Source organism: Cyanistes caeruleus, chromosome 14 (genome assembly GCF_971803275.1).
Source record: "Cyanistes caeruleus chromosome 14, bCyaCae1.hap1.1, whole genome shotgun sequence".
NCBI classification, from domain to species: Eukaryota; Metazoa; Chordata; class Aves; order Passeriformes; family Paridae; genus Cyanistes; species Cyanistes caeruleus.
In genome coordinates this window covers 3,366,816-3,385,584 of record NC_141714.1, presented here as the reverse complement: position 1 = coordinate 3,385,584, position 18,769 = coordinate 3,366,816, and the positions used below count along the sequence as shown (strand labels likewise).

Sequence of the window (18,769 nt, the reverse complement as noted above, 5' to 3'; positions counted from 1 at the left end):
GCACACCTGCTTTATGCTTTCCTGGCTTCTGCCTAAACCATGGGTCAGACCATGGCAGGCACAAACCAAAATTGTGATTTATTGCACATCAAAGGGACGGTGAGCACTGATCCTGCAAAGAAGAAAGCTAATTGCTTCTTTCACCCAAACCACAACTACCTGCAGAACGTCCCTGCCTGCTTGGGGTTTCTTCCTCCCTGTGCACTCCTGATAAAAGCTGTGCTTTTTATGCTGCCAGTCTTTCCTGAACGTCTGTGTGGAGCTGCTAAATCGCAGATTACAACGTGTAGGATATCGTTCTCACCATCTCCCTGACAAGGCAGCATTGTTTCTTACAGGACAGATGGCTCACAAGATACTGATCTCTGCCAAGGGAGCAGCACTGCACTGTCTGCAAAGTGGCTCTAAAGTGACTCTGAAAGCAACTGTTTTGGCATTAAAACTGAGATTGAGGATAAACCACAGCAAGGAGCAGGCCATGGAAGCAGCATCACTCTCAGCAGAGTATCAAGGAGCTGTTTCACCCCAGGAGAGCAGCTTTCCCCAGGGTTGTGTGCTCCCCTAACTGCTCACAGTCTGCACGACTAGACTCGATTACAGTCATGCCATGCTTGTCACTTCCCTGGGAGTCTAGCCACACTTGCTGGGGTTTATTTTCAGCCCTCAGCTTTGGGAGTTCAGTAATTATATGGGAATGTGTTCTTCTGGGGGAAAAAAAAAAAAAAAAGAAAAAAAGAAAAAGTTTCTAGCCTCTGGGGTGTGAAGTAAAGAGTGTGAGTCACAGAGTGAACTTCATTGATGCAGAAACCAGACAGAAAGTGTCCCAAATTCTCTGGGTTTAAAAATCTCCTAACTTTAAGGCAAAGTTCCCATGTTCGAGATGTGGGACAGAGAGGGGAGAAATGGGCCCTGGAGCCCAGGGACTTGGCAGCACTGGAATCACAGAAACACAAGAGCCATAAAACATCCTGAGCTGGAAGGGACCCACAAGGATCAAGCAGTCCAGCTCCTGGCCCTGCACAGACACCCAAAATTCCCACCCTCTGCATCCCTGAGAGCTCTGTCAGGCTCAGGGCCATTTCCTGGGAAAGTTGGGGATGCCAGATCTTCTCTGCTGACCACTGCACCTCCTCTTAAGTCCTTTCCTATCTGGAAAAAGCCCCAGCTGTGATCCCTGCAGCAAGGGATGTGTCTGTGCTCTGCTCTGGCAGCAGGTCAGGGTGACAGTGGCATTTTGTACACTGACTCAAGCCCACACACTTCAGGGATTGCCTTCTCTGCTATTTATAAAGCTAAAAGGGTGTTATCACTCAGCCAGCACAGCGCAGAAGCATCACTGGTGCTCTCCATGAAGGCAGTTTTGTAAATCCATTAAATCATTCCAGCCAGATATCATCCACCCTTGTTCACACGGAGCGACAGAGGATCCCTTTGACTCAATCCAATAAAGCAGCCACCAATTTAACACCACTTTTGGCAGAGGAGAAATGCATTTCTGTGCATTAAGGCCTACTTAACAGCCAAGGCCTGCTGAAGCTTCTCTGCTGCAAGACACCTCTATTACTGCCACACTGAGCTTAAAATCAGCTGAGAAAAGATGTTGCACACTTTATTTAAGCACAGTCATAACTTTGGCTACAGACAGAAATGCAGAGTGGATATCACCAGGCAGGCACTGCTTTCCAAGGGCCCTCCTCATGCAAATCCCTTGTGCCTACTGGTTGGAGAGCCCTGAAAAACAGGAAGGACCATCAGCCCTATTTTCTAAGGAAAGCAAAGCAGGAGACACTTCCAACTTTTGACAGAATATCCAGGGCAGAAAAGAACCTCCTTCCACTCCACACCTTAAGCACTGACTGACAGCTGAGCCCCTCGTGGAAGCTGCAGGGCAGAGTGAGAGCTCCCTGCTGATGCTTTCCCTGCTGATGCTTTCCCTGCTGATGCTTTCCCTCAAACAAGAGCAGCAGATGTACAGTGATGATGCACTGCTGGTCTCCTCTGACAGGCACTGCTCTTTCAAATCCTCATTTTCTGTTTCCTCTTGCTCCTTCATCTGAAAGCTCCCATCCTCTGTGGCTCTGAAGGGTCTGAAAATTCAGGTATCTGGTGCTTAGACAGCTACAGGAGTTAGCAGGCAGCTTGGAAAGGAGCAAAGGGCTTAGAGAGGTTTCAACAGTCCCATCCATCTCAGTGAAGGGTTTTAATCCTGGGGCATGATCTCTGCTGGTGACAATTCCAATCCTTACACAGGAGAGGAGATGGAAAGTTAGCAGTTTGCATTATTTTCCTTTTTAGCATCCTTCTTATCCTTTTTACTTCCATGCCTGGGTGGTGTTTGAAGACACTCCTGCCTATTTTGCCCCACCTAAAAGGAGCTACATAAATAAAACCTGTACAGGAAGTGAGCTGTGATTTAGGTGTTCACTGAAACACAGGAAACAGGTGGATGTTGGAGTCAGAGGCACAGAGAGTGTGCCCTTATCTCTGATACCTGGTTCTGACATCCAAGAAAACATTGAATTTCATATAACATCCTGAAAACAACTGTTAAATAGAAAAACTAAGAGTGTGAGTGTGTAAATTAGAGAGTTTTCTTAAGTCACCGGATGAAAAAGTTAAAGTTTAAACTGGTTTAAGAACAGAAGACAAGATGGAGGATTGAGGGTGTTGTCTCTTGTCCTTCTTCTTTCTTCTTCATCTTCTTCTTCCAGAGGTTTTTGGGTAGTAATAAGTGATTGGATAGAGAATTCTGCAGTGCAGCACTCAGGTGTTGGGTCATTGGGTCACTAAGAAAAACAATTTACTTGGCATTTGTTAATTGGGTAAATAGACATATAAAATACCTTGAAGAAGATCTTTGTTGGCCATTTTGCACCTTTCTCTTAGTGCACACAGCTCCTTGTACCCTGTATCCATGTAATGCAGGTAAGAGAATAATAAACAACCAAGTCCAAACAAGAGAAAACTGCCTCTCTCTCAATTTTCAGTCCAAGGAGGAAAAAGAATCCAACCACAACTGTCCCATCAAGACAAGCATGGAATTTAAGGAACTCTGCAAACCGCTGGAGGCACCACTGCAGATGTCAGGCATCACTTGGACATGGCTTCACCTGGCATGTGTTACTTTTCCAGCTTTTGCTTGCTCAGGCTGACCCCGCTCCTGGGCTCTGAACCATGTCCTGCTGTGAACACAGAATGTAATTCTCCCTTCCAGGGCTGCTTCCAGAGCAGCAGCTGCCAACACAGACCAGAGGGAGGAGTGTCAGGCCAAGGTCCCCCTGCAGAACCACCTGAGGCTCCCAGGAGGGCTGGGGAAAGCAGCCACAACCACATCAGCCCAGCTCCTCACAGATCATTAGGTCCATGGCAAAACAAGCAGAATTAATGTGAGGGAAATGAGATTAGTGCCCAGCTCCACCCTGACTTTGGTTTCTGATGCCAGTGATGTGGAGGGCCTGGTGTCCCAGCAGAAGGGGTCTCTAGGGAAGCACACCCCATCACATGTGACAAAAGAAACTGTGGGTGACATCCCTGAGGTGTCTGAGAGCTTCTCTGGGGTTGAAAAGTGGTCAGGACTGTCACTGGGACTCTCAGCAGCAGCGTTTGACCCGTCCCACAGCCCCATCCCAGCGATGTGACAATCTGGGGATTCTTCCACCGCCTTTCTGGGCAAGCAGCTTTGCATACCTGCACTTGTGTTTGCCCCTCTCAGCTGGTTTTAGGGTGTGTGCCTGCAAACACAACCTGCTCCTGGTTGCTGTGACAGGAATCTGCTCTGTTCCTAGGATTCATTTCTTGTTTCTTCCTATTTTCAATGAATTTCACTGCACAGCTCTCCTCTTCAATGTCAGCACTCTTCTTTCCAGATACAGAAAAGCAGATAAAGCGTCTGATTAAAAAACAGATACAAAGGGCTAAACCCAGCTTGTATAACAAGCAACTGGCAGAGATATTAAATGAAGACCTGGGGATTTTTTCCCCTTACTCTTTCAATGGGCATTGGCATAATGACCATGTACAGCTCCATCATTTCAAGCTCTACGGTTAGTTTTACACATTCCCTTGTTCATGTAATTAGCTGTTAGCATTCTTGAACATTGTCCATTAAATTTCATTACCCACAATCTAGTTTTGATAGAGGAACAGCAAAAATTACTGCAGAAATAATATCCATGGAAGACATGTTACATGCATCACCACAAGGGAAAACTGTGGAAAACTTCCTCAAACCCTGAGCTGTTCCTAGACAGACTGCATGATTGATTAAAATACTGAGTCTCATCTTGCTTCTGTCACAAATCTAAAATTAATTATTTGACTCTTTAGGATTACCCTGCACCCCTGCTAGCTTAATTACATACAGGACTTAATTTGGATTCATCAAAAGTATTCAGGTTCACAATTTCCTCAAAACCTAATTTTTCAGGTCTCTTTCTGTAACTATACTAAAGGTTTGTATTTAGTAACTAGTTACCTCTATATGCATGGAAAAAAAAACAAACCAAAACTAATTTTTTACTCTAATGAACTAAGGCCAAATTCCTCTCAAAGCACTGAGATTATATTCCCTGAGTCCTGTGTTTTGAAGTGCTCTGAGGGACCTGTTTTTTGTTTGGTGTTACAGTACTTGCAGCCTGTCTAAATTTCCTCAGCTTCTTCAGCCTGTTTCCCTGAGATTTCCATCTCCTGCTCATTAATTACCTTTGCTAGCACAGCTCTGCCCTGGGAAGCCAGCTTCAGCACCAACTTTCCTGTCCTCTCCAGCACTCCAGGGAGCCTTTGCATTTTGTTTTCTTAGCTGGATCTTACTGCCAGTGACGACCTCTTTTCAATTCTGTCTTAAATCCTTTAGGCCAAATTTTCTATTTGCTTTCTTCACCTACCTTTGGCCCAGGTCTGACTCCTTCCTCCCAGAACTGCAGCTCAGGCCCACCTGTGCTGATTTCTGATCAAAACACAGTGGAGTGGATTTTACCAGCATCAAGCACCCCTGACAAGCACAAACTGCTCTCCTGGGCAGCCCCTGCAGAACAGAGCCAAACAGCCACCTTCTCCCCAGCTTTCACACAGCCAGGCAGGGAAAACTACAGCCACCAGCCATGCCCTGGTTTTAGGCAGTGCTAAGTCAGCTGTTCACCTGTTTGGCTCTGTCTGTGCGAGCACTTTGTCCCCACAGTGAGCCAGGGATGCTGCAGCCACTGCTCATCCCACAGATCCCAGGGCAAGGAGCTCATCTTTTGTCAGCCCTTCTCCTTGCAAGAGATGCTCCAGCTGGAGAGAGAATTGGTGCACTCTTAAATGTCTCAGTTCAATCCTTGTGCACGGAGGAATTTCTCCTAAAAGACCTACTCAGAGTCTCCTGCAATTAACTCTTTCCATCTCAGCTTAGTAAGGATCCCCTGTGGACCAATCCAAGTATTTTGTTTTTGTTGGTAAATTGTTATTTGAATGGACCAATTTGGATTTTTTCCCCACTGGTTTCCTCTGGATTTCCAGGATGAAGAGGAGGAGGGTTGGAAGCCACTTGAGCTCTACCCATATGATCATGGTGACTACAGCTCTTCCCTCTGTCCTGCTTTTGCTCCAATCTCTACCTTAAAATAATTAAAGGTGCTGTGCATCCCACCCTGCAGCAGTCAGTGCTGCATCTGCCCCCTCAGTCCTGCTTGTCTCCTGCCATGGGAGGATGGCACTGCAGTCCTTGTCCCATCCCCAAGGTCAGGCCATTTATTCACAGGGTGCAATTTGGAGGGATTCCCAGTTGCAGATGCTTCTCTACCTCAAGTCTTTATTTTTCCTCCTGGTACTTTGGATTTTATTTCATCCCTGAGGTGTCTCAGAACAGTCCACCCTCGCTCAGTCACGGATGATTTTATTTTCCTTAGCAAAATCAAAATATTTTGTTAAGGGTATATTCTGTGCCTCAAAACTGGTTTTGGTGGGATTTTTTTTTTTTTTTTTAATATGAAGATTATTAGCCAGTTTCCCTTGATTTGTACTTTGAGTTTTCTGTGGTGCTTTTAATGACAGCAGCACTCAAACTCCCTCTGAATGTGCTGGGTCAGGTGAAGCAAACAGTGTCCCACTTGTGAGATGCCCTCTGAAGCCAAAAAACCTGCTCAACAAATCATCCTACCAGTCCCAAAACCCTGCTGACTTAGCCAAAAACCATGGATCACCTTCCAGGGGAGCTACAGGACTGAGGGGCCTGGCTGAGAGAAGCTGGACTCCTCCAAGAATCCCTCTGTATTTCAGAGAGCTCCTTGCAAACCCTTAGCAGGATAGTCCGGACTGTCACACCGTGACTAACAAATGTCACTTGGCTGACATTTCACCTGGGGAAAATAAATCAAATGCTGTCCGTACGTTTCCCAAAATTTCTTTCTGGACTTCAGCTTTCCACGAGAGAAAACGAGGGGCAGTGACAGCTCTGGGGATGCTGCAGTTGTGCCAAAGTGTGATCTGCTCACAAACACACGCCAGGACCGCACAGGGTAATGCCACAAGAGCGAGGGGAAAGCTGCCTCAAAGCAATCAGCATAACTCAAGAATGCCCTCTGAAAGCCTGGAAAAGGTGGCACCATTTAAACAGACACACATAGAGGCTGTCACTCTCTGCCCTGAGGAGGCAAGGATGGGAGGGAGGTCTTTTGCATGGGATAATAGAGGATTTATTGCCCCAGTAATTGGAGGAGGGATCTGGGGGGCAAAAGACAGAAAACGCGAGCGTGCAACAGCTGAAATAGAGAGGTGGTTCAAAGGCAGGGTACAAAGCATCAGCTAATCAGAGATATCCTGGGGAGGGTAAAAGGCAGGGTTCACAAAATCATCATCCAATGAGGGAGGTTGAGGGGGAAAACTGGGTCACATGGACTAATCAAACATCGAAGTTTAGTGGATTTCTGAAGTGGAATTCCAAGCATACGGTGAGCCCAGGGTAGGATTGACAGGAGACTCAGGGTGGAGTGACAGTGTGAGGTGGGAGGGTCTCATTTGGACCAAACCATCAACCTGGGCAATAACAGAGCACAGCATTAACAAGAAACACACTGCAACACACAGACACACACCCCAGCCCTCCCTGGGGGGAAAACCTGGATTGTCCACTCTGGTTTGTGCAGTGTCAGACACAGCAGCAAGCACGGAGCCATCCGGCTCCCAAACCTGATGCTGCCAGCAGGGCTGCCTCCAGAGCACCAGTGACATCTCTGTTGCAGTGCAGCAGCAGGTTTGCACTTGCATAAGCTGATAAATGCCAACTCAAGGTGACTCCACTTCATGGATTGCATTAGCATCGGGCTGCAAATCCTCAGGGCGCACGGCGGAGCCTGAGCAAGCAACACCAGCAACTGCAGCCCTGCATCCAACAAAACCACAGGGAAAATCCTCCCTCCTCACACGTGGAATGCAGGACAACATTTGCAGCCTGCTGGGCTCAGGGCAGAGGCACCAAACACCGAGGGAAGGAGGGATGAATATTGAATATCGCCTGTTAGAGACACCTCCTACACGATATTATTACTTTCCATTAAACTGAACAAAAATACCCAGGTTCTGGAAACACTGTCTCATTGTAACACCTGCATGATTGGATGAATAAATCTGTTTTAATTAACTGCCTTTTTTATAGTAGGCTGTAACAAAATATTGTGAGAAAGTGAGAGGCTGATAGTTGGCTTTGAGATTCAAATAACCCTCTCCTAATTAAATCTGTATATATTTATATGTCATCTTGGAGCACAAAAGCACTTAGACCAATCCATTCTTTTAACTTCCTTTGCTATTTTCTTTTCTAGTGTTAGATATTAATTCACTATGCTCTTCCTTCACTTTGCTTCAGCCAGAGCAGAACCAAATTGTTTCAAATGCATTTTGTGCACTCTGAATTTCACTCTGCTTATGCAGATCCACTTGTCTTGCAGACTCCAGTGACAGAACTCCTAATTGCACGGCTGAAACTGAAAAGAGAAGTCACTATCCTTGACTCCTTCCTGCTTTGTTGCACTTGTGATGCCACTGACTATACTCTCCAAACTAAAACTCTCCTCCAGCTCAGCAGGGAAGGTGTTGCAAAGCTTTGGGAGCACATCAAAGCATCTCTGTGCCCATTTCATGTCCCACCAACGGGGGTCTGTCACATGCTGCTACTGAACTTCTTCACTTCTCAGCCCCAAAGCCTGCTAAGCTTTGAGTTAAATCTATTGTCACTCTCACTTTTGGGCTCTAGCCCCCCTCCTCAGCACCCCAAAAAATAGGAAAAGGGAACAATGAGGAGTGTGTCTCTATCCATGCATCACTGGTGCTGTGCTGGGCTTGGGTGTGTGCTGCCTTAGAACCCAATAAAGCACAAATATGGACCAAAACAGGACCATTTCCTGGTGCCTTACACATCTCTGTGCAGAAATAGGGTGTGGGGTAGCAGGAAACACTGAGGGGGCTCTGCAAAGACTGTTTTGACATTACCCTGGAGGGTGAAACGCTCCTGGGCTGTAACAAACACAGACAGGATTCACTCTTGCCACAATCACACGCTGCTGCCTTTTAATATTTCCTTTGAACTAAAGCCCTGCTCTTCTGCCCCATAAGGTCTCCCCAGCTGCCCAGACTTGAAAGGCACTGTCAGCAGTGCTACAAACACATCCTGGATGCTCTAAAGCCAGCAGATGAGTGGGTTTCCAACAGGAACAGCCCTTTACTTTGTAGGATCCATCACTTCTCAGGGATTCAGGCACTCCTGCAAGGTGCAGTCATGCTCCAAACAGCTACAAAAATGGAGGTGCTCCAACTAAAAAACCTGGTATTCAAACACCTCTTGTGCCTCCAGCATCTCCACTGCACTGAGGAGATCCATCTGGGACAGGAAAATCCTGCAGCCTGAGGAAGCTGTTTCCAGAGTTCATTTTTCAGGTGCAGGACGTTCTCTTTTGCAGCAGCTCTTGGTAATGATAATTGATCCATATGGATTAAACAAGAGTGTTGGATGAAAAACATTAGATTGGGCCTCTGGTTCCAAATCAAGATTAAAAAAAAAAAGAATTTAAATGAGGCACAAGCAGGTCTACTTATGTGTTGGTTAATTTGGAAACAAACCAGTAGTTTTGAGCAGCATCAGTTTTCCATGATACTTACAAATGATCTTCCCTATAAAAGACTTCACTTCCACTGAAGAATTGCCCATACTCTCCACTTTTCATATCTGAAGTCTCAATTCTTTATGACTTGATTCCCCATTTAGTACTCACAAAGGCATATTCTGTGTGCTGAGATTATAAAAGATGAATAAAATGGGAATCCATCCATCACAAAATCCACACAGCAGGATGGTGCCCCTCATGTATCCATGTTTTCAGTAGCACACTGTTCGTTTGCTTCTGAGCTAATAAACTGAACTCAGTGACAGCTTTGTGTGGCACAGCCTCAAGGAAGGAAGAAACCTGGCTTGGACTTCTCAATCTTGCCTGATCACGGGTGTGCTGCTGTGTTTCTCTTTCCTTGCCTGTAAAATGGGTGGAAATGCTGTTAATCTCTCCTAACTCCACGCTAAGAGGCTCAATCCATAAAGCCGATTTAAGCTGCAATACGGGCACTGTAATAATGCCATTAACATACTTCAGATTTTCCAGAAGCGAACAAGAACCAAAAGCCTAATTTGATTTCTTTTTTTCTTTTTTTTTTTTTCAACTCTGCATTTTCTTCATAATTCTTCCATATTTAAGCACAGGAGCAGGTCCTGGACCAGGACTCGGTGCTGTTTGGATGCTCTCTCTGCATGTCCCAGCTGCTCCCACTCAAGCTTGGTGATCCCTTGGAAAGAGAGGAAAATCCACACTTAATGTGTGTAACAGCTCTCACCTTGCCAGTACGACCAGAGGGCATTTGAAAAGGCTCTCAGGCTCAAGCATCAGTGTCTGGATCAAATAGAACCACATCCTGTGGCTGTCCAAATTCTCCTACAGGCATCATGGAAAATGAGAGACCAATCTACGAGCTGGCAAAAGCGTGTCTGGCCAAACATCCAGGAACACCAGAGCCATTTGTACACCCTGGATCAGGGTCTGAAATGGCCATTAGCAAGAAAAAAAACCCCATGTAACAATGTTGTTGCTGTGAATAATCTGACAGCAGAGATTCAGCAGGTGTTTGTGGCCTTATCCTGGTTTAAATGTTGGAACAATCAGGCACAGGATCCTTTCACAGCCTCAGTGCTCCAAGGTTGGGTTAAAGGACTTCAGTCAAGCAGGAGAACCAGATGAAAGGACTCTGAGAGGGGCTCTGCAGCAGGACTGCAGGAATCACACCTCAGTGACCCTGAGCAACTCTGCAGTTCCCTTCAGCTCAGCCTGTCACAGCACAAAACAACCCGTGGCTTCTACCCCCATCAGGGCTGAACCTCAACTCCTGCCCAAACTTCTGGGCTCAGCAGCCCCATCCTGACCTTCTGAAGAGGTCACTGGCACAAGTCAGATGTCCCTGCTCCACACACACCTCTGCTCACTGAGTGGGGAGCTCTGGATGCAGAAGAAGCAAAAAGCAGCTCTGATGCTAAAAAAGCAAACCCACAGAGCAGTCCTGAGCTGGCCTGCTCTGCACAGGTCAGTGACACAGGAGAGGAAGCCTTGTTTCCAGCTGGTTTTTACAGGAGAGAAAGATTAATCTCAAAATGTATGGGAAGGTCATGGCAGCAGCATCACTCTTTCATTGCACCCCAAATGCTTCTCTCTGAATTTTGGTGCTATCACATAGCGTGCCCTAAGAATGAAAATAAACTCTTCAGAGGACACAGAACATCTGAAATAAAACATTCATGCCCAGATTGAAATCTTGCTGAAGCCAATGGGAGTTTTTTCATTTCCCACTGCTGCTCCTGTGATCACAGAAGGGCCCTTCAGTTTTCACCAACAATTCAAGCCATAGCCAGCCCCAGGACTGGTGAGAAAGAAGAGGCTGATTAGAGGCACAATTCCCTTCAGCCTGGCAAGAACTGGAAATTCTGAGAATTTAACTCAGCCTTGGACTGGAAATGTCCCTAAGCAGGGACCAGGCAGAGCTAACAACTCTGACAAATCTGATCTTTATTCCCTACAGAAGGTCCAGTGTTGGTGGCCTGAATCCCAGCCTTTCCTTGTCTTTCCCCAGCTCTCTGCTGAGAGATTCAACTACCAGGCTCTTGGATCCTCTAGATGCTCCTCTTTGCATAAATAATTAAAAACTTTGGGAGCTTGCTGACTGTTGTGCTTGAAGACTGGAGCGACATACCAGGAATCTTGTAAGATTTTTGTAGGACAAAACCATCTATTTTAAGTTTTCTTCCATTGATGAGTACATTCACATCTTTGCCAAAATCAGAGGACAACCCAGAAAGATCTGCTCATCTCTGTGTTCCCTGACCCACTCCATAGCTGTATGGCCAGTGCAGATGAACTGGTTTTGACTGGAGATCATCCAGAAACCCTTGTATGTAAAACACTTCTAAAGCACCTCTTCCTTCCATCCACTGCAGCACCCTGCATTTCTTTTCAGCCAAGCCACTCCTCATCCTTTCTTCTCCCAAGCTATTTCAGTCAGCCAGGGGTTCATGTGGCTCCTGTGGACAGCAATGGGTTTATTTTTGGGAGGGGTGCCTACCCCTCCCGATTCCATTTTGTGCCAGTAGCTGAAGTGATGGCTTGTTGACTGCTGATATTCATACTCCTGTCTTTGACAGGCAAGGCTCCCACTCACCAGCTGCTCAGCCTGTTTGATTAGGTTACAGACAGGGTGCAGGGAAAGCTGCAGGAGATAATGTGGAAGTGGAGATGCTCCGGGTGTGCGCAGGCGCGGCTTTGCAGGACCACAACAAACCTCTCCCAGTTCCCAGGGTGATCCCAGCAGGGAGCTCCTGGGCACCCTGAGGGTGGGGAAGAAGTCAGGAGAGCTGGGAGGGTACCACTCCAAACCTGGCATCAGCTCAAGATCCACAGAAAGCCACAGACAAACGGCAGAACATTTGCCCTAACACCCCCTGAACACGGAGCTCCAGGCTTAAACAAAGATGCGCATTTTAAGGCAGAAGTTTAGACCTTGGTTTAGACCTTAAATCTGAGGAAGCCTAGAGCCCTTTTGCCAGCTACAGAGCATCTCCCTGCCCTGGTCTGGGCTCAGCTTGTGCCCCTTAAATCCATGGCACAGAGGAGGGACTCGGGGTCTGTCTGGAGCAGGGACGTGGCACCTCTCTCCTCTTGTGCACCCAAGCTGGCCACGGGCGATCAGCCAGGAGCAGGAGGAGCTGCTCTCCCTGGCCAGGAAGCAGGAGGCTGCTGGAGCACAGGGCTGTGTCTGGGCTGTGTTCCCTTCAGCAGCCCCTGTGCAGCCACTGGGCCCAGTCAGCTCCAGTCCCTCACGGACTCTTCCAAGAGGAAAGTCAATCTTTGCTTTCTTGCTGAAGAAATGAGATAACTGCAGCAGAAGCAAACTTTTTAGATTATTCGGAGGCTCAGCCTGCTCTTCCCAGATGAGGATCCCCTGATGGTTTTACACAGGACAGGAAGATCTGGGAAAAGGATTTTCACTATGGCCCCTGCAGGGACTTTGCATCTTTTTCTTCAAACATTCTCTGTGCTCTCCTGCCCTCTTCCACAGGTCACATCTTACTTCCTTTGTCCACATAACCTCTTCTTTTCAGTTAGAAAATCCCTCTCTTGCAGCAGATGCTTGTCCCTGAATCAGCCTGGATTCCTCAGGGACCCCCCTCACCTGTCCATTCAGTCCCTGACCAGGTCCCTGCTCCCAACCTGACCTCACAGGAGAAATGGGTGGCAAGGCACTGACATCCTAGCAGTCCTTATTCCTCTTGTTCCTATTATGAACAATTTTAGGCCATTAGGACAATTTTATAAACCTGGAGGTCTTTCCACCTGGAAACTTTCCAATACCCCAATAGACATAATACAGAGATTTCCATTAACTGCAGCTCCAGGCTAAGTAAGAGATCAGCACCTCCATTTCGTAATGCAGCACAAACCAGAATGAACAGGACACAAAGACCGAATGACAGAGAGGAATTATTTCATCTTGTTGTCCCAGCCAGAGCCCTGAGCCCCAAATGGCTTCATCCTCTCACTGCTTTTGTCAGTAAGGTTTCACACAATGAAATTCTTGCAGCTTCCTATGTTAATCCATTAATACCTGTGAGAGCAGGCTGAAATCTCTACCCTGGTTATCATTCTGGAGCCAAAATGCCCAATAAACACCATTCCATAAGCTCTGTCCTTCCCTCTCTATTTTACTGAGCAGAAAGTGAATTGCTGCTTTTAGCAAGCTGTGCATGTCAGAGCTGGGAGAGCACAGGAACAGATCAAATCCGTGCTCCTTCTATCCCAGGATGCCATCTCTGGTGATGGGCAGCAGCCTGGGCGCCCTTCTGCGCTCTCCCTTCATCTGGCAGTGCCAGGGAGCCAGAGGTTACACCCAGCCCTTCATCCTTCCCATCCCCTCCCTGTGCGTTGTGAACTTGCCTCCTGCTTTTCAACCTGCTTATGCTCTTGCCCTCCACGGTATCCTGTGGTAATGAGCATTACAATTTAATTAGCAGACATGATAGGGAACCTATCTGACTCTATTCAGGTGCTTAAGCCACTACTTCCCAAGCAGTGAATCAGATTGCTCTCTAAGGATGAAAAAAGGGATGCAGGACACGTGAGAGGGGCCAGGAAATTGCTTCAGTTCTCACTGGAACATGTTCACTGCACGTGAAGAGGGAGAGAGAGGGAGAGAAGGGAGAAGGGAATAAGGACAAAGCAGCTTCCTGGCTTGAATCCAGAGACTGAGCTGAGAATAAATAATAATACGTGTCTAACGAGCTAACAGAAACACCATCATTCCCATTAGCAGCAACCATCCTGCTGCCTAAGTCAAGTCTTCCATCATGGCCACTGTGACCAACACAATACAAAGTGTTCTGATGTGCTCTGAAAAAAATAAAAAATGGAGAAAATGAGAACCCACATCTACCTGCAGAGAGAAATACTCCTTGTCTCTCCAGTTCCTCCCCTTCCCAGCCACCACCTCACAGAAAACACTGCAAGGGTGCCATACCTACAGCCACATTTGACTCAGGGACTACCCACTGCTCTCCAAGGCAAGAAATCTCAGGAGGAGCACAACTTTTGTGCTGAAGAACTCCACACAACAACACAGCAGCTTCTCTACCACGATGGTCAAGAACATGAGGCCAGAACTTGAGGGAGGTTATCCAGCAGGGAGGCAGAGCTGCAGGGAACTGATCCTCAGGCAGCAGCAGGAGGGGACCAGCCCCAGCTCTCCTCATTTCAACTCTGGATGCCAGCACACTTCTTGCTTCCCCAAGAGGGAACTTAACCTAACTTACCCTGAAAACACACTGAAGCGGAATCGCTCAGAGAGCTGAAAGGAACAACAACCCTGCCCCAGCTTTCCAGCCACTGCAGCTCCCTCTCCTCCCTGGATCCAGGGAGGATGGAGGGACAGCTCCATCCTCCCTGGAGTTCCAACTGCACTGGGCCTGGGCATCCAAGAGGAGCTGGCTGGCAAGATGCTCTGTTGCAGTGATTTGTGCTTACTGGCCATCTCCCTTGGCAGGAAAATCAACAGAGAGCAGGTTTTGCCTTGCTCTGATTTAGTGCCTGTCTAGCTAAGAAACACACAGCTGTTTAAAAGCCACTGACCTGCTCTGGTACTTCTTCATCTGAACCACACACTGGGTCTGGACCCTTCTGCAGTTATTGGTACCGATTCCACATTGCTCACCAGGATTTCAGGTTCAGAAACTTTCAGGAATCATTTACCAGCTTGTGCTGGTTTCCCCCCCCTGCCCCAGACTGGACATTGCAGAGATTAACCTCCATCCCTGGCAGCACCCTGTCCCTCTGGGACAGGCAGCACATCGGCTTCCCAGCTCTCACCCTGTGAAAGTGCCAAATGCAGGTGCTGAGATGAACCTGCCCAGCTCTGTACCAGGCTCCCAGCCCAAGCAACTCTGCTGCTGTGCAGTACCTGCCTTTAGGCACTCCCTCCATACAGGTGCTTCTCATTTCCAGAGATGAAGGACCACGGCAAATCCAGACCCCAGTTTTTGATGGTTGCTCCTCTGTGCTGAACTTGGTGATCCTTGCTAAACATGACTTTATAAATGTCTCATCCTGCAGGTTGGCTTTTTTCTGCTCTTCCCATGTTTTGCTCTCTCTGTCGCTAGCCAGAAATGATTTACATGTTTGTTTACTCTGAGCTATATTCATCTGAGTCATTCAGCAACCCTCTACCCACAATCATATTACAGCAAATTTGGAACTGGAGTCTCAGGGAGTGAATATTATGCTGTTGTCAAGAGGAGAGTGGGGGGCCATATTCTGCCACTGGGTTTCAGGAAAAACTGACTTTTGCAAGCATGTCAAAATCCAATAGCCTCATAATCCCCTGCGTTCTGCATTTCTTCATAAAGAAAGAGAAAATCCAGGCAAATAAATTACTCTATATTTACACCAGTTACAGTGTAACAATTAGTAGGATTTGGCTCATTTTGTACAAATTATACTACTGTACTTGTAGGAATAATCTATTCCGTTTCAAACTAATTTTAGCCACCCTTGACTGCTCTTCCATCTGTTGTAGAAAAAAAATAAATAAATAAATTATTTGCACATAGCTATTGTGAATTTTCTTCTCCAAGGTATGTTTTCAAGAACTACATCTCTCAAAAAACAACGTAATCATATTCTTAGCAAGACTCATAGCTCAGCTGACAGTACCTTGTCTATTAAATCCACAACATGAAAAGACCTCAGAATTGACATTCTAAGGATTTTTTTTCGGGTTGCCTGAAATAAATCTTTGCAGAAAGCAAGCTGATCAAAGAATTTTGAGCTTTGCATTACCTTTAACGCAATTCTAGAAGCTATTCAGGGATTCTACCAAGGCAGAAAGAGGTTATGAAAAGTAACAACACCTTTTAAAAAACATATTACAAAACCAATGAGATCTCAATACACTACAGCGAAAGCGATGCACATTAAAATAGAAATCATTCTCTCAAAAGCCCAGTAATGAAAATAAGGGATTCTGTTAATGTTCTGCCCACTTGCAAGAAGTATTAAGACTGATCAGAGGTTAGTCTCAAGCTCAAGTCCTTTTCCATCTAGTTTCTTCTCACTGCTTCACAAGAAAAAAAACCCACAAAACTAAACCAAAAACCAGCACCTCAACCTTTTTCTTTACTTTTAATTCCAGAAATGTACCCTGTAGCAGTAACTGAGGTATAGTTCTTGCCTAGGAAGACTTGCACCTAGCTGACAGTGTATCGATCCCTGCTGTGCCTGAGAATAAAAGTACAAGCAGATGGAACAGCAAAGCCCCAGCTCAGGGAGCAGTGGGCTCCCCGTGGGCCAGGGGGTGTCGTGGTCAGGGGAGCACCTTCACATCTTCATCCACTGAAGGGTCTGGGGCTGAAGCATTTCTTCAGCTGGTAATTACTGCCAAGTTACATGCAGGGAAACTGGGAGCAAATACCCATGGCTGGAACAAAGAGTGACACATCTGATAACACCCAAATGGGGGGTGCTTTTCTGCCTTGTCTCGAGAAACAACACTAGATTTCTTTACCAGGGAGTATTTGTCAAAATCCCAGCTCCTTTAGTCTGCTTTGGAGCTCCCTGAACAGGCATTTGGCTACAAGCTCAAATAAACTGCCCAAAGATACCACTTTAACTTCTGAAAAGCATTTTTAAAGCAGCAATACAGTAATTTGCATTTACACAGTACCTGCCTGGCTGAAAAGTGTTCTCTGAGCAGCTTCACGGAGCCCTGGGAAGCAGTGGCACAGGATATGCCATCATTAAGGAGAAGGCAATCAACAGCGAAGAAGGACTGAGAGCCTTGCCCGGGATGTCCTCAGACCAGAAAAACCCTGCTCAGCTCTCCCGTGGGGACAGGCACACACACAGAGGCACCGTGGCCACAAAGACAATCCTCTTCCCTAAAATTCCTTCCAGCTTTGATCCCGGTGGGTCCCTTTGTACTCGGGATATTCTGTGCTCCTTGATCACCTCTTGCATTCTGCTCAGGGCACTGCATTACATAAGCTTGCTTGCATGGAGATGCACCGGGCACAAAACTTGGGGTTTACATCTGACCGGCAGAGGAATCAAATATTATTTTTTTTTTTACAATACAGTGGAAAAAGTTAAGAAGAAGTGATCAAACACTGGGAGTTCAGAGTGATGCTGCTCGAGAATGCAAGGCTTAGTACGTGACTGTTCAACCATGTTACCTTAGAGCATGGAGAATTTAATGGGAGACTCGCACATTACCATATTCATAACCATGACTAACAAATCTGTTGTCAATGCCACCAAAAATATCACACAAGCAGAATGTTTTTATACCAAAGAGACCACTGAAGTCACAGCTCCATAGTAAACAAATGAACTTATGAAGAGTCTTGAAAATCAGCCCTTTTTTTCTTTCGTTTTTCTTTTTTTTTTCCATGCAGAATTCGATACACTATAAACTGCGAGATGCCTGGTAGTTCAAAGAGGGGTCGATAAAAAAGGCATTTTTCTTCTGCAAGCATCACACCAGAGAACAGCCCTCCGGTACCACCGTCACCTTTCCCTTGCTGGGGGCACGTGGGTCACCCGGACGGCTCACCCATGCCGGGTCAAGGGCTGCCCGAAGGAATAACCATTTAATAACAATTTAAACCGGCATTTAACCCTCCCTGCGAGGGTGCAGGTGCTCGCTGCGTGCTGTCATGTAGGGCAAGGGCAGACAAAATCCAGCACCGTCCCTCGGGATGCGCATCCCGCTGCTGCCGGCAACTCCTGTAGGGGAGCGCGGTATCCTGTCCAGTCCGGCATCCCTCCGAGTCCCGCATCCCTCCGAGTCCTGCATCCCTGCCGGTCCCGCATCCCTCCGAGTCCTGCATCCCTCCGAGTCCCGCATCCCTCCGAGTCCCGCATCCCTCCGAGTCCCGCATCCCTGCCGGTCCCGCATCCCTCCGAGTCCTGCATCCCTCCGAGTCCCGCATCCCTCCCAGTCCGGCATCCCTGCCAGTCCCGCATCCCTCCGAGTCCCGCATCCCTGCCAGTCCGGCATCCCTCCGAGTCCTGCATCCCTGCCAGTCCCGCATCCCTCCGAGTCCCGCATCCCTGCCAGTCCGGCATCCCTCCGAGTCCCGCATCCCTCCCTGTCCCGCATCCCTGCCGGTCCCGCATCCCTCCCTGTCCCGCATCCCTCCCTGCCGGTCCCGCATCCCTCCCGGCCGGCTCCGCATCCCTCCCGGTCCCGCCGCCGGCAACTTCAGCGGGAGCAGCGCTCCGCTCGGGGGCTGGCGGGTGCCGGTGGCTCCGGGGGATGCGGGAACGGAGCGGCCCCGATCACCCGCGCCTGGCGCTCCGGGGCTCGGGGTTCCAAGTTCCGAGAGCGACCGCGGGGCTTTCGTCCCCCCCCGCCCGGTGCCGCCCCGTCCCCGCTCACCTCCGCTCCGCTCCGTCAGGCGGTACCCGCCGGGCTGCCCGCGGGCCCGGGGCTCATCCGCGATCCGCCGGCCGCCCGGAGCCGCGGGGCGCGGCCGCCCCCATTCCGCTGCCCGGCCGGTCCCTAGGGCGCTGCCCGCGGCCCCGAGGCTCCGCTCCGCCGGCGGCCAGGGCAGCGCGGCCGCCGCATCGCGCTCCGCGCCCGGCGGCAGCGGCGGGCAGGGCTGCGAGCCGCCTCCCAAAAACCCCGCCGGCAGCTCCCCGCGATGCTCCCGCCGCCTCCG

The 18,769-nt window shown here is 48.2% G+C and overlaps 1 protein-coding gene across 2 annotated transcripts in view; it reads right to left on the bottom strand.

Annotated features, from left to right (window-relative positions):
• TRPC5 (transient receptor potential cation channel subfamily C member 5) overlaps positions 1–18,564 on the bottom strand; it is a 96,670-nt gene extending 78,106 nt beyond the window's left edge. Inside the window, exon 1 of one of the 2 annotated variants that reach the window (XM_086850777.1) lies at positions 18,487–18,564. The gene's annotated coding sequence lies outside the window, so the exon portion shown is untranslated. Of the gene's footprint in view, positions 1–1,844; positions 1,956–18,486 lie in introns of those variants that run through there. The other variant, XM_086850778.1, reaches the window with a different exon arrangement.
• Between the last annotated feature and the right edge of the window lie 205 nt (positions 18,565–18,769).